We start from the raw sequence: 14,175 nt of genomic DNA on the forward strand, positions 1-14,175 counted from the left end.
ATCCACTCCTCTACCTATTTTTGCAAATAAAATGCTTTTAGAACACAGCATCTTTTGTTTCCTGACTTTTTAATGATTGCCATTTTAACTGGTGTGAGATGGTTTCTCATTGTGGTTTGATTTCATTTCTCTAACGACCAGTGATGATGAGCATTTTTTCATATATTTGTTGGCTGCATAAATGTCTTCTTTTGAGAAGTGTCTGTTCATATCTGTCACCCACATTTTGATCGGGTTGTTTTTTTCTTTTTAAGTTCCTTGTAGATTCTGGATATTAGCCCTTTGTCAGATGGATAGATTGCAAAAATTTTCTCCCATTCTGTAGGTTGCCTGTTCACTCTGACAGTTTCCTTTGTTGTGCAAAAGCTCTTTGGTTTAATTAGATCCCATTTGTCAATTTTGGCTTTTCTTGCCATTGCTTTTGCTGTTTTAGTCATGAAGTCTTTGCCCAGGCCTATGTCCTGAATGGTATTGCCTAGGTTTTCTTCTAGGGTTTCTATGATTTTAGGTCTAACATTTAAGTCTTTAATCCATCTTGAGTTAATTTTTGTATAATGTGTAAGGAAGAGGTCCAGTTTCAGTTTTCTGCCATATGGTTAGCCAGTTTTCCCAACACCATTTATTAAACAGGGAATCCTTTCCCCATTGCTTGTTTTTGTCAGGTTTGTCAAAGATCAGATGGTTGTACATGTGTGGCATTATTTCTGAAGCCTCTGTTCTGTTATCTTGGTCTATATCTCTGTTTTGGTACCATTACCATCCTGTTTTGGTTACCGTAGCCTTGTAGTATAGTTTGAAATCAGGTAGTGTGATGCCTCCAGCTTTGTTCCTTTTGCTTAGGATTGTCTTGGCTATACAAGCTTTTTTAGTTCCATATAAAATTTAAAGTAGTTTTTTCTAATTCTGTGAAGAAAGTCAATGGCAGCTTGATGGAGATAACACTGAATCTATAAATTACTTTGGGCAGTATGGCCATTTTCACGATATTGATTCTTCCTATCCATGAGCATGGAATGTTTTTCCATTTGTTTCTCTTTGATTTCCTTGAGCAGTGGTTTGTAGTTCTCCTTGAAGAGGTCCTTCAAATTCCTTCTAAGTTGTACTCCTAGGTATTTCATTCTCTTTGTAGCAATTGTGAATGGGAGTTCACTCATGGTTTGGCTATTATCGGTGCATAGGGATGCTTGTGATTTTTGCACACTGATTTTGTATCCTGAGACTTTGCTGAAGTTACTTATCAACTTAAGGAGATTTTTGGGCTAAGACGACGAGGTTTTCTAAATATACAATCATTTCATCTGCAAACAGAGACAATTTGACTTCCTCTCTTCCTATTTGAATAGCCTTTATTTCTTTCTCTTGCCTGATTGCCCTGGCCAGAACTTCCAATGCTATGTTGAACAGGAGTGGTGAGAGTGGGCGTCCTTGTCTTTTGCCAGTTTTCAAAGGGAATGCTTCCAGCTTTTGCCCATTCAGTATGATATTGGCTGTGGGTCTGTCATAAATAGCTATTATTTTGAGATACGTTCCATCAATACCTAGTTTGTTGAGAGTTTTTAGCATGAAGGGCTGTTGAATTTTGTCAAAGGCCTTTTCTGCATCTATTGAGATAATCATATGGCTTTTGTCATTGGTTCTGTTTATGTGATGGATTGCGTTTATTGATTTTTATCTGCTGAACCAGCCTTACATCCCAGGGATGAAGCCGACTTGATCGTGGTGGATAAGCTTTTTGATGTGCTGCTGGATTCGGTTTGCCAGTATTTTATTGAGGATTTTTGCACTGATGTTCTCAGGAATACTGGCCTGAAGTTTTCTTTTTTTGTTGTGTCTCTGCCAGGTTTTGGTATCAGAATGATGCTGCCCTCATAAAATGATTTAGGGAGGAATCCCTCTTTTTCTATTGTGTGGAATAGTTTCAAAAGGAATAGTACCAGCTCCTCTTTGTACCTCTGGTAGAATTCGGCTGTGAATCCGTCTGGTCCTGGACTTACTTTGGTTGGTAGGCTATTAATTACTGCCTCAATTTCAGAACTTGTTATTGGTCTATTCAGGGATTCAACTTCTTCCTGGTTTAGTCTTGGGAGGGTGTATGTGTCCAGGAATTTATCCTTTTCTTCTCGATTTTCTAGTTTACTTGCATAGAGGTGTTTACAGTATTCTCTGATGGTAGTTTCTATTTCTGTGGGATCAGTGGTGATATCCCCTTTATCATGTTTTATTGGGTCTATTTGACTCTTCTCTCTTTTCGTCTTGATTACTCTGGCTAGCGATCTATTTTATTAATCTTTTCAAAAAACCAGCTCCTGGATTCACTGATTTTTTGAAGGGGTTTTTTTGTGTCGCTATCTCCTTCAGTTCTGCTCTGATCTTAGTTATTTCTTTTCTTCTGCACTAGCTTTTGAATTTGTTTGCTCTTGCTTCTCTAGTTCTTCTAATTGTGATGTTAGTGTCGATTTTAGATGTTTCCTGCTTTCTTCTGTGGGCATTTAGTGCTATAAATTTCCCTCTAAACACTGCTTTAGCTGTGTCCCAGAGATTCTGGTACGTTGTCTTTGTTCTCATTGGTTTCAAATAACTTTTTTATTTCTGCCTTAATTTCATTATTTACCCAGTAGTCATTCAGGAGTAGGTTATTCAGTTTCCATGTAGTTGTGCAGCTTTGAGTGAGTTTCTTGATCCTGAGTTCTAATTTGATAGAACTGTGGTCTGAGAGACTGTTTATTATTTCTGTTCTTTTGCATTTGCTGAGGAGCATTTTACTTCCAATTATATGGTCAATTTTAGAGTAAGTATGATGTGGTGCTGAGAAGAATGTATATTCTGTTGATTAGAGATGGAGGGTTCTGTAGATGTCTATTAGGTCTGCTTGGTCCAGAGTTGAGTTCAAGTCCTGAATATGCTTGTTAATTTTCTGTCTCATTGATCTGTCTAATGTTGACAGTGGGGTATTAAAGTCTCCCACTATTATTGTGTGGGAGTGTAAGTCTCTTTGTAGGTCTCCAAGAACAGGCTTTATAAATCTGGGTGCTCCTGTATTGGGTGTATATATATTTAGGATAGTTAGCTCTTCTTGTTATGTTGATCCCTTTACCATTATCTAATGCCCTCTTTTGTTTATTTTAATCTTTGTTGGTTCAAAGTCTGTTTGATCACAGACTAGGATTGCAATTCCTGCTTTTTTTTCTTCTTCCATTTGCTTGGTAAATATTCCTCCATACATTTATTTTGAGCCTATGCGTGTCTCTGCAAGTGAGATGGGTCTCCTGAATACAGCACACTGATGGGTCTTGACTCTTTATCCAATTTGCCAGTCTATATCTTTTAATTGGGGCATTTAGCCCATTTACATTTAAGGTTAATATTGTTATGTGTGAATTTGATCCTGTCATTATGATGCTAGCTGGTTATTTTGCCCATTACTTGATGCAGTTTCTTCATAGTGTCAATGGTCTTTATATTTTGGTGTGTTTTTGCAGTGGCTGGTACTGGCTTTTCCTTTACATATTTAGTGCTTCCTTCAGGAGCTCTTGTAAGGCAGGCCTGGTGGGATTTTGTACAGCTGATTTTGCACTATAACAGCAGAGTTGAAGAGTTGTGACAGAGACCACATGGCCTGCAGGGCCTAAAATATCTACTATCTGGCTCTTCACAGAAAAACTTTGCCTCCCTCCTTGTCTATGAGCTGAGGGCATAATCATATAAGCCTTAACACTAACATTCAAGTCACCAAACATACATATGCCTGGCACACACTACACAAATATTTACACTGTTTGAATTATCTGCTTGAGTTTAATTCCCAGCTTTTCCATTTACTAGAACTGTGAATGAAAACTGGCCATTCAATCTTACAGTGCCTCAGTCTACTCATCTGTAGAATGAGGATGATAATGGTATTGATCTCACAAGGGTGACAAAGGATTAAGTTAGTTAATCATGCAAAGCTCTTAGAGCACTACTTGGCACATGATAAGTACTATCTGTGTGCTGGCTACTGTTAAATATAGTAGGTTCATAACAGTCATTAGTCGAATGCTGGATGAATTAACTAATGAATTAATATATTTGAGAGATAAATTCTAAGACAGTAATTTACTGAAAACTATGGTGGTAGTTAATGGTAAGAAGCTTGTAGATGAAGTAAATTCAAAAAAGAAGATATATAATTTAATTGTGATAGAGGAATATGACCAGAAATGGCACTAAACACAAAGATTAAGTCATTCCATCTCGTCTGAGTGAATCCTGGGAAAGAAGGTAGCACAGGGCTTCTTAAAAATCTCACAATATTTGTATGACAATACCTAAAATGATTAAATATTGATTTCAATAGAAATGGGCCATCATTTGGGGGATGGGAATAGAATTTACCTCTGGCCTCATATAAAGAAATATGTATTTTCATCTGTACCACCAATATATTAAAATGTCTTATATATTTAAATAATCTTTCTGCAGTCCCCCATATATTTTTGTGTGACTGAGATACATTGTTTCTGACAACCTTATTTACAGAAACTACAGCTTGTACATAACTGTTTTGTTCAATGGACCTGAACCAAGTATGCAAATTGCTCATCAGATCTTTGGCTCAATGTTCACTTAAATGTGCTCAAAGCATAAGTTCTATGAAACACTAAACACAGAAACAGACACAAATAATGTCAATTTGGTACTTTAATACAACTATAATAGCTGAACTATTACAGAATTCCAATTCTAATGACTAAAGCTACTCAATACCAGAACAGATGCCTCTGAGATCATCCTAACTGAAATGCAGATACCCTTTTAAAGCCCAGCATTTTCCAGGTGAAGTGACCTCCTGCATCTCTGCCTGGGTGCATTTAAATGATAAAAACGTACATGGTAGTCTGCCTGTTCATGTACTCGTAACAAGCAAATCCCTAACAGCTACATTCGTGACAACTACTTAGATAACAAAGAAGTCTTACCTAAAGTTATCACTATTTTACTTCCATACAGATTCTGCCACTAGATATGCCAGAGTGCACACTATTCAGTTCTTTTAAACATGTTCAAAAATAGAATATGTCTTCCCCCGACAGTTCCTCTTCTACCAGCATAAACAAGTGTTTCAGCCCATGGTTTCTCCCATGTCACCCCATTCAATTTGTTCCAAACATCACCTGTAAACTCTGAACATAGAAAGAACGTAGACCAGACTTTCAAATGTGTCTCCCAGTGAATTGGAGGAGAGCATGGTTTTTTTTTTTTCTAATTATACTTTAAGTTCTATGGTACATGTATACAACATGCAGGTTTGTTACATATGTATACATGTGCCATGTTGGTGTGCTGTACCCATTAACTCGCCATTTACATTAGGTATTTCTCCTAATGCTATCCCTCCCCACTACCCCCACCCCACGACAGGCCCCCATGTGTGATGTTCCCCACCCTGTGTCCAAGTGTTCCCATTGTTCAATTCCCACCTATGAGTGAGAACATGCGGTGTTTGGTTTCCTGTCCTTGTGATAGTTTGCTGAGAATGATGGTTTCCAGCTTCATCCATGTCCCTACAAAGGACATGAACTCATCCTTTTTTATGGTTGCATAGTATTCCATGGTGTATATGTGCCACATTTTCTTTAATCCAGTCTATCATTGATGGACATTCGGGTTGGTTCCAAGTCTTTGCTATTGTGAGTAGTGCCGCAATAAACATATGTGTGCATGTGTCTTGATAGCAGCATGATTTACAATCCTTTATACCCAGTAATGGGATTGCTAGGTCAAATGGTATTTCTAGTTCTAGATCCTTGAGGAATCGCCACACCGACTTCCACAATGGTTGAACTAGTTTACAGTCCCACCAACAGAGTAAAAGTGTTCTTATTTCTCCACATCCTCTCCAGCACCTATTTCCTGACTTTCTAATGATCACCGTTCTAACTGGTGTGAGATGGTATCTCATTGTGGTTTTGATTTGCATTTCTCTGATGGCCAGTGATGATGAGCATTTTTGCATGTGTCTCTTGGCTGCATAAATGTCTTCTTTTGAGAAGTGTCTGTTCATATCCTTTGCCCACTTTTTGATGGGGTTGTTTTTTTCTTGTAAATTTGTTTAAGTTCTTTGTAGATTCTGGATATTAGCCCTTTGTCAGATGGGTAGATTGCAGAAATTTTCTCCCATTCTGTAGGTTGCCTGTTCACTCTTTTGGCAGTTTTCTTTGCTGTGCAGAACCTCTTTAGTTTAATCAGATCCCATTTGTCAATTTTGGCTTTTGTTGCCATTGCTTTTGGTGTTTTAGTCATGAAGTCCTTGCACGTGCATATGTCCTGAGTGGTGTTGCCTAGGTTTTCTTCTAGGGTTTTTACGGTTTTATGTCTAACATTTAAGGTTTTTTTTTTTTTTTTTTGGATATGGAGTCTCGCTCTGTCACCCAGGCTGGAGTGCAGTGGCATGATCTCAGCTCACTACAGGCTCTGCCTCCCGGGTTCACGCCATTCTCCTGTCTCAGCCTCCTGAGTAGTTGGGCCTATAGGTGCCCACCACCATGCCCGGCTAATTTTTTGTATTTTTAGTAGAGATGGGGTTTCACCGTGTTAGCCAGGATGGTCTCGATCTCCTGACCTCGTGATCCGCCCGCCTCGGCCTCCCAAAGTGCTAGGATTACAGGCATGAGCCACCGCGCCTGGCCTAACATTTAAGTCTTTAATCCATCTTGAATTAATTTTTGTATAAGGTGTAAGGAAGGGATCCAGTTTCAGCTTTCTACATATGGCTAGCCAGTTTTCCCAGCACCATTTATTAAACAGGGAATCCTTTCCCTATTTCTTGTTTTTGTCATGTTTGTCAAAGATCAGATGGTTGTAGATGTGTGGTATTATTTCTGAGGGCTCTGTTCTGTTCCGTTGGTCTACATCTCTGTTTTGGTACCAGTACCATGCTGTTTTGGTTACTGTAGCCTTGTAGTATAGTTTGAAGTTAGGTAGCGTGATGGGAGGAGAGCATGTTATATCCCCTCATGATCTTTTCTGCGCCATGGACGTTTCTTTCCATAGACCCCAAAGCAGCTATCACTGTAAAACTGAAAGCTCAAAAGTCTCGGTTGCCCCCAAGAACTAGGACTTTTAAAAAAGTTCAAGTTATTTTTTAATGTATAATCACACACAAATGCTCAGTGTAAACGTTCTTTAATTCACCTATACTCAATTAAATGGCACGATCTTAAAAATAAGATTCTAGATGGAATCAATCTTGGTACAAATTATTACAAAAGAGAAGCAACATGGAATGACAATTTAAATATACATAGGAGGAACAATAATATCTATCTAACATATAACATTATATAGAGCTTATAGTAGGGCAGGGCAAAAATATCTGTTTCTGTATATTACTATACACTATGCAATGTGGGAAAAAATGAAGGTGAACCCCACCATGTTTCTCTGGCTGCTTTCCCAAGCCTACATTTTCAGATGTCTTTAAAACTAACTGATTAAATGTATATTACAAGTGAAATAGAAAGAAAAAAAAAAAAAAAGAAACACCACCAAGGAGAAAAGACCTTAATTACTGCATAACAAATATATTACCAGGAAAGTAAATATTTGTTAAAAATGAAGATGTCTGTGTTTCAGTAAAGGGCATTTGAGACCCAAGCATTTTGATTGGGAGAATGATACCACACCTTCTAAAGAACTGGGCACCAACAACTATAAGAAAATAAATGCAAAATGTTGACTTCACCTCTAGTAAATTGTCTGTTTTGAAGTTCTACTTACATTTTCTAGTTTTATGTAATAGCCCACCACCTGGTTAGTATAAAAATAGAATTCTTTGTGTTTTTTTAAATTTTAATTTCTTTCACTAAAGGTACAGCATCACAAAGATACTACTTAGCCTCTCTAGCAAGGATAATTATTAGCAATGTGCTTAAACTCCTCAAATTATCCACACACCAGGCCCACTTCACTGAAGCAAACAAAAGATAAAACTGTGTGTCTGTTTGTGTTTGTGTATCTGTGTGTGTATGCACATGCAAGTGAATTAAACATGGAGCAAACACTCAAAAAACATAAATAAAACGTTGAATGTTAAAAAAGAAAACATGAGTAGCCATATAAACTTGGCAGTCATTTTCTGGATACATTAAAAATTGACATACCAGTTGGACAGAGATCTAAATGGCATAAAGAATGAAGTAAAACAGGCAGTTGAAATGTCTATACTAACTGCCATGAAGCACACAGAGTCACATGGTCTTACAATCACCAATTCAGGGGCATCTTTCTATTTAGTAGTAGGATTTCACTTATTACCCTGTTAGAAATTACATTTAAAAATCATTTCATGAGAAATAATGAAAAGTAAAATTAAAAGCATAAAACAAAGATAATGACAGAAATAATAGTTCATGGGTCTGGGCACGGTGGCTCACACTTGTAATCCCAGCACTTTGCGAGGCCAAGGTGGGCAGATCACTTGAGGTCAGGAGTTTCTATCTATTGGGAGGTTGCCTTTCCCTGGTGCTGGCTGCCACAAATTATTTTAGAGAAACAGTTTAACAACTGCCTGACCATCACCTATGGTCCCCTGACATTCCTGGGGAGGGGAGTTCTCCTGCTGTGCTCATGTCTGCCTAACTACCTACTCTAACAATGCCAGTTACGAGATTTAGCTTAAATGCCCAAGGAGGGAGTTCAAGAGAGATTAAAATTATGGAGGTTTTAATGTATTTTCTCTTTTATATATCATGAAGTTTAGTGATTTTCTTGGTTAGAAGTCTTGGAGCATATCTCTCTACCTGTTCCAGCATTTTCTATGTTTGGTTTGATGAAAAAGTAAGCACTTAGGTAGGTAGATGGGTAAATAGAAAGATAGGTAGCTAGAAGTAGAGTTAATGTCTAACTTTTCTGTAATATCAGAGGTTATTGCTATTTGTGACTTGCTATTGGTCTTAGATTTACTAACTTTATTTTTTTTTTTTGAGATGGAGTCTCGCTCTGTCGCCCAGGCTGGAGTACAGTGGCACGATCTTAGCTCACTGCAACCTCTGCCTCCCGGGTTCAAGAGATTCTCCTGCCTCAGCCTACTGAGTAGCTGAGATTACAGGCATGCGCCACCACGCCCGGCTAATTTTTGTATTTTTTAGTAGAGATGGGGTTTCACCATGTTGGTCAGGCTGGTCTTGAACTCCTGATCTCGTGATCTGCCTGCCTTGGCCTCCCAAAGTGCTGGGATTACAGGCTTGAGCCACCGTGCCCAGCTACTAACATGTTTTTAAAAAATATTTTGAGTTAGGCTTTATTTCAGGAAGTGTCTTTCTCTTCCTGAAATATGTGATAAGTGCAAAAGTAGGGATATGTATGTTAGAAGGGCTCTGCCTATTTCTTTTAGGTTAGTTATTCTCGACTGGGGTCACAGTGCTAACAGTGTTCTCAAAGTTAGTAGTGGAGAACTCTGCTACAAAACATCATGAAAAACAGACATACTGGAATAAGGTTATATTGAGTGACTGTGTATGAGGTTTCTAGGAGTTCAGCTTAACACATATCCTCATTGTTAGCATGTAATCACAGCCTTTCTCCACTTTTTCCACATGATTTACAGGACAGTGGTGATCATGTTAATTAGATTATGGCTAGATGATCAGATTCTTTTACTGTCATCCTTAAGATCACCCCAGGGTAGGGGCAGTGTACTTATTTTCATTGACACTGAAGTCACAAAATATTTGACATATCAGGCAGGTCTTACAGATTAAAAAGAGGCACAAGCAGCATTCGTGAATTAAAGTATAAGCAAGGTCTTTGGTTTTATAGCATTAGTTATGTTCCATTTGTTATTGACTGACAGTAGTTGAGGCCCTTCTGTGTCAGGCATTGGGCTGGTTGCCAGGGACATGATAGTGGCTAGAATTGAGAGGTGGAGTCTGTTAAGTGCAGCCTGTTCCTGTGACTGCATGTCCGAAGCTCTGTCTGTCCAAGCCGCAAGTGCTTAGAATGAACTAGCCATGCCCCTGCTTCTTAAGAATTGATATTTTTGTAATAGTTGGTTAAATGACTCTACTTCGTTCATTTCTATTTGCTTTTCTTTAAAATGAAAACACTCTACCTAAATAGTTTGTAATAGACTAAATAGACTTGCCATAGTAATTATGCTCATCTTGTACTAGTGATTAGTACTGGCATTAGGTTTGTTTTAAATGAGGTAGAAATCTGCTATAAAGCACCTTACTTCAATTGTACTTTTTTTGTGACAAACTCTTCCCTTCTTAAATTATGTACCCCAGGCTTTTGTGTAAGCCTTGGGGTTTTCACTTGATTATTTTAAGTTAAACACAACCAACTTTATATTATATAAAGTTTTGTATCCTATAAACTTTATATTAAAGTTTTGTATCCTATAAGCTTTATATTAAAGTTTTCCTTTATCTTTCCTTTTTCATTCTTATTTCTCTATTTAGTGGGACCTATTTATCTCAATTTTGGTGTCTTATGTGTTTTTTTCTCATTAAAATAGAGAAATCAGATACCTGTCACTTTTACGTGTAGATTGGTTGAATAGATAGTTATGCTTTAATGTGCTTGGTATCAGTTGCTATTTTAATCCTGTTTCATCTATTGTATGCACTATTCCTGTTAGAGGAATTTTAAGGGAAACATGTTTTTTGATGATAACTTTGAAATTCTGAAATCACCTTAAGGTGATTTCTTTAAGCCGACCCTGGAAGGGCCAGTCCCCCCAAGAATGTATATCCAACATAATTTTTTCCTTTGGCCTCATCTCCATGGCTACCTCTTCCTGTGTATTTAATGATTAATCTAAATAGAACTGCCATTTACTTTTTTCCTGCGGAAAATAGACTTTTACTTATTTATATTGCAGACTTTCACCCATCCTTTATGGTCCAACTCAAATGCCACCTCTTCTGAAAACTTCCTTAGCTTCCCCAGGTAAAGATAGATTTTCTCAAATGTCACCTTATCTTTCCTTGAGGATGAACTTCTTGAAAATGGATGCAAAGTGCTTAGCTGATGGTGTTTTCTTAGTTCTTGTGAGACTGGCCTGGTAGCCGTTGTGGGTCATCCTGACAATTGGGGAAGGTCACTGCCTGTCTTTGATGCAGCCAAAGACAGGTCCTGGAAATCCTCTTGCGCTGATGTGGACCAGTTAGCAGGCTGCAGGCACATGCTTGCGCCTCCTCATGCACTCTCTTTCTCTCTTTTTCCCCAGATTCCTCTTTGGTCTTCAGTCTCAGTTGGGTCCCTTTTCTAATTCTGCTAAACTTGAGCTTTGTCACTCACATTTCTTTTCTCTGCTTTATGACTCCTCTGTACTTATTTGATATTTCCTGGTACACCCAATCAGAACTGATATTTTCATTACTCTCTCCTTTCGTTATAGTGCATGTGCAAAAATGTATTTCTTTTTTTTTTTTTTTTGCCTTTTTGGTTTCATGCCTTTGACAGTTAAGATGCCAGTAAATGCATCATTCGAATATATCTTCTTTGTCTATTAAGATATTATGGAAGGGTGCATCTTTTAATTATAGAAGGATATATAAGTTAGCAATACCATTGTCTTCTGACATTATTGTCTAAAGAGATTAGTCATATATTGGGTCCTTTTTGTTAAATAACTTGTTTATGAGAACTGTAGATTAACTTATTTATTTATTTATTTTTGAGACACGGTCTCACTCTGTGACCTAGGCTGGAGTACAGTGGCGTGATCACAGCTCACTGCAGTCATGACCTCATGAGCTCAAGCAGTCCTCCCACCTCAGCCTCCTGAGTAGCTAGGACTACAGGCGTGCACCACATACCCAGCTAATTTTTTATTTTTTGTAGAGGTGGGGTCTCCCTATGTTGTCCAGGCTGGTCTTGAACTTGTGGCCTCAAGTGATCCTCCTGCCTCGGCTTCCCAGAGTGCTAGGATGATAGGAATGAGCCACTGTGCCCAGCCATTAACCTTATTTTCATAAATGTAAATTCTTTAGTTTTTCCTTAGATTTTTCATCTTTAATTATAGAACCATGTGTGCATTTTTAAAAGTTAGAACCTCACTATATTATATATACATATATATATAAGGTCTCTGGAGTTGGGCGAGTAGGCTCAGCATGCACAATGCAAGAGGCAAAATGGTGGAGTTTAACTGGTATATGATCTTCCTCTAGGAATACTTGACTGGTAAGGGAAAAATGGCTCAAATGAGCATGCACACAACTTTAGTAAACACACTGAGCATGTGGCCCCTCCCAAGTGCTGGCTGGCCACTGGGCCACTGGGCTACTGTACATGCAGACAGCCCACCCTAAAGGAAAAATCAGAGGAGAAGAAACACAAACCCCAAACTATGGCCATGTATAAAACCCCAAATCAAGGTCCAAACAGGGCACTCAAATCTCTCAAGTCACCCGCTTGGCCCTCTTCCAGGTGTACTTTGCTTCCTTTCGCTCCTGCTCTAACACTTTTTAATAAACTCTCACTCCGGCTCTAAAACTTGCCTCAGTCTCTCCCTTTACCTTAAATCTACTTCTGCCCTCAGCTGAATTATATCCCTGAGCAGGCAAGGATGGGGTTGCTGCAGACCCGTATGGATTCGCTGCTGGTAAAAATATCACTTAACCATTGCAGGAAGAAACTTTAAGATAAACTTTCAACATAGTCTTTCCCCTGAAATGAATCTCAGGAAACATCTACTCAACAGAAGTCCTTGGCATAAAGTGAAATTGCCAGTTTTATGCAGGAGTCTTATATACTATGCAACACTCTTCAGATTTCTCTGCATTTTGAAGCTTGCAACCATTTTAACAGCCCAGTCTTCATCCCTTGATTTCAGCTCTTCACAAATCTTTGTATCATAGAACAGAAGTTACAGAAAATGTTGAGCGTATGGGTTAAAAGGTAATGGGGACAGCACCCCCAAGCCACTTCATACTTGCTAATACCCCAACCCATAATACTGTCTCCTCTCCCAAACTCTCAATGCTGCCCTATCCATTTTCCTAAGCCTTTCCTATGTTAAGATTAACAACTCAAGCTCAATACTTCTCTATTTTGTTTCCTTTACTCGGAAGAAAAGAAACACAAAAGGGGACACTACAAGCATAAAAAGCACAGCTTCTGTTAAGAGAATCACAAAAAACCTATACTTTAGTATTTATCAATAGGCCTGTTTCTTACAATGGTTAAAGGCTCCAGAACACCAAGGATTATCCTAGTATATATGTGAAAGAACTTAACATCTCAATAACCTAAAAAAGACAAATTATTTTGGAAATGAGAATTAACTAGCCATTTCAGTATACCTGATACTTCAGATACCTTAGTTTTTTTTCATGTACAGACTGATCCTTATAGAAAAACTAATGAAATGAGGAACTTCGGTCGGCTCAAAAGTCTACATCATTCACACTGTTTGCAAAATTAAGACCCTCAACTCCCCCAAATGTAACAGACTTCTTTAGATGTAGCTTTGAATATTCAAGGTCTCCAATGGTTTGGATCAATGGTTATTCCATTTCTAATGTTTGCAATAAAACAGTCACTCACACTCTCCCCAAACAATATAAAATGTGATACAATAAATTCAATTAGAAAGGATATACCTAACCATTTTAGTATTTTCTAGCAATAGAAGCCATACTAAATTCATTCTTTCATTTATTGTCATTAATAGCAACTATGTGACAGATACTGCACTAGGCACTAGAGACACAGTGACAAAAGACATCACAGCCATTCAAATAACTACCTAATTAGTGGGGTGCTAAGAAAGAAAAGTTAATGGTTAAATAATTTTTATGCTTTGCGAGAAATGTTAGTACAATTATAATGTGAAATTTTAAGTTCACTAACTTACACATAGTTCAATTTAGAATACCAAGAGTTTTCACTATAATTATATTAGGCAAAAAAAGTTCTTTATACAAAAATCACTTGTGATGATTTATTCCCTCTAGTATCACAACTATCTCAACTACAGATGTGAGCTTATTCACATACGAGGTTTGCATTCTAAGAAACATAAACACAATGTTGAGAATACTAAAGAGTTCTATGATGATAAGAGGGAATCAGGAATGGCAAAAATATGCATCAATGCATCACGAATCAAGTTCTTCTGCCTATCTACCTTGGCCTAAAACTTCCACTGACAACTCAACAAAAATGCTCCTTTGGAAAAAAAAC

At 37.9% G+C, this 14,175-nt stretch overlaps 1 protein-coding gene across 22 annotated transcripts in view; it reads right to left on the minus strand.

The window, feature by feature from the left end:
* The window catches only part of TPK1 (thiamin pyrophosphokinase 1), a 384,685-nt gene that overhangs the window by 299,921 nt on the left and 70,589 nt on the right, over window positions 1-14,175 (minus strand). The gene's annotated exons all lie outside the window — the stretch shown is intronic.

This window comes from Pan troglodytes, chromosome 6 (assembly GCF_028858775.2).
Source record: "Pan troglodytes isolate AG18354 chromosome 6, NHGRI_mPanTro3-v2.0_pri, whole genome shotgun sequence".
NCBI lineage: Eukaryota > Metazoa > Chordata > Mammalia > Primates > Hominidae > Pan > Pan troglodytes.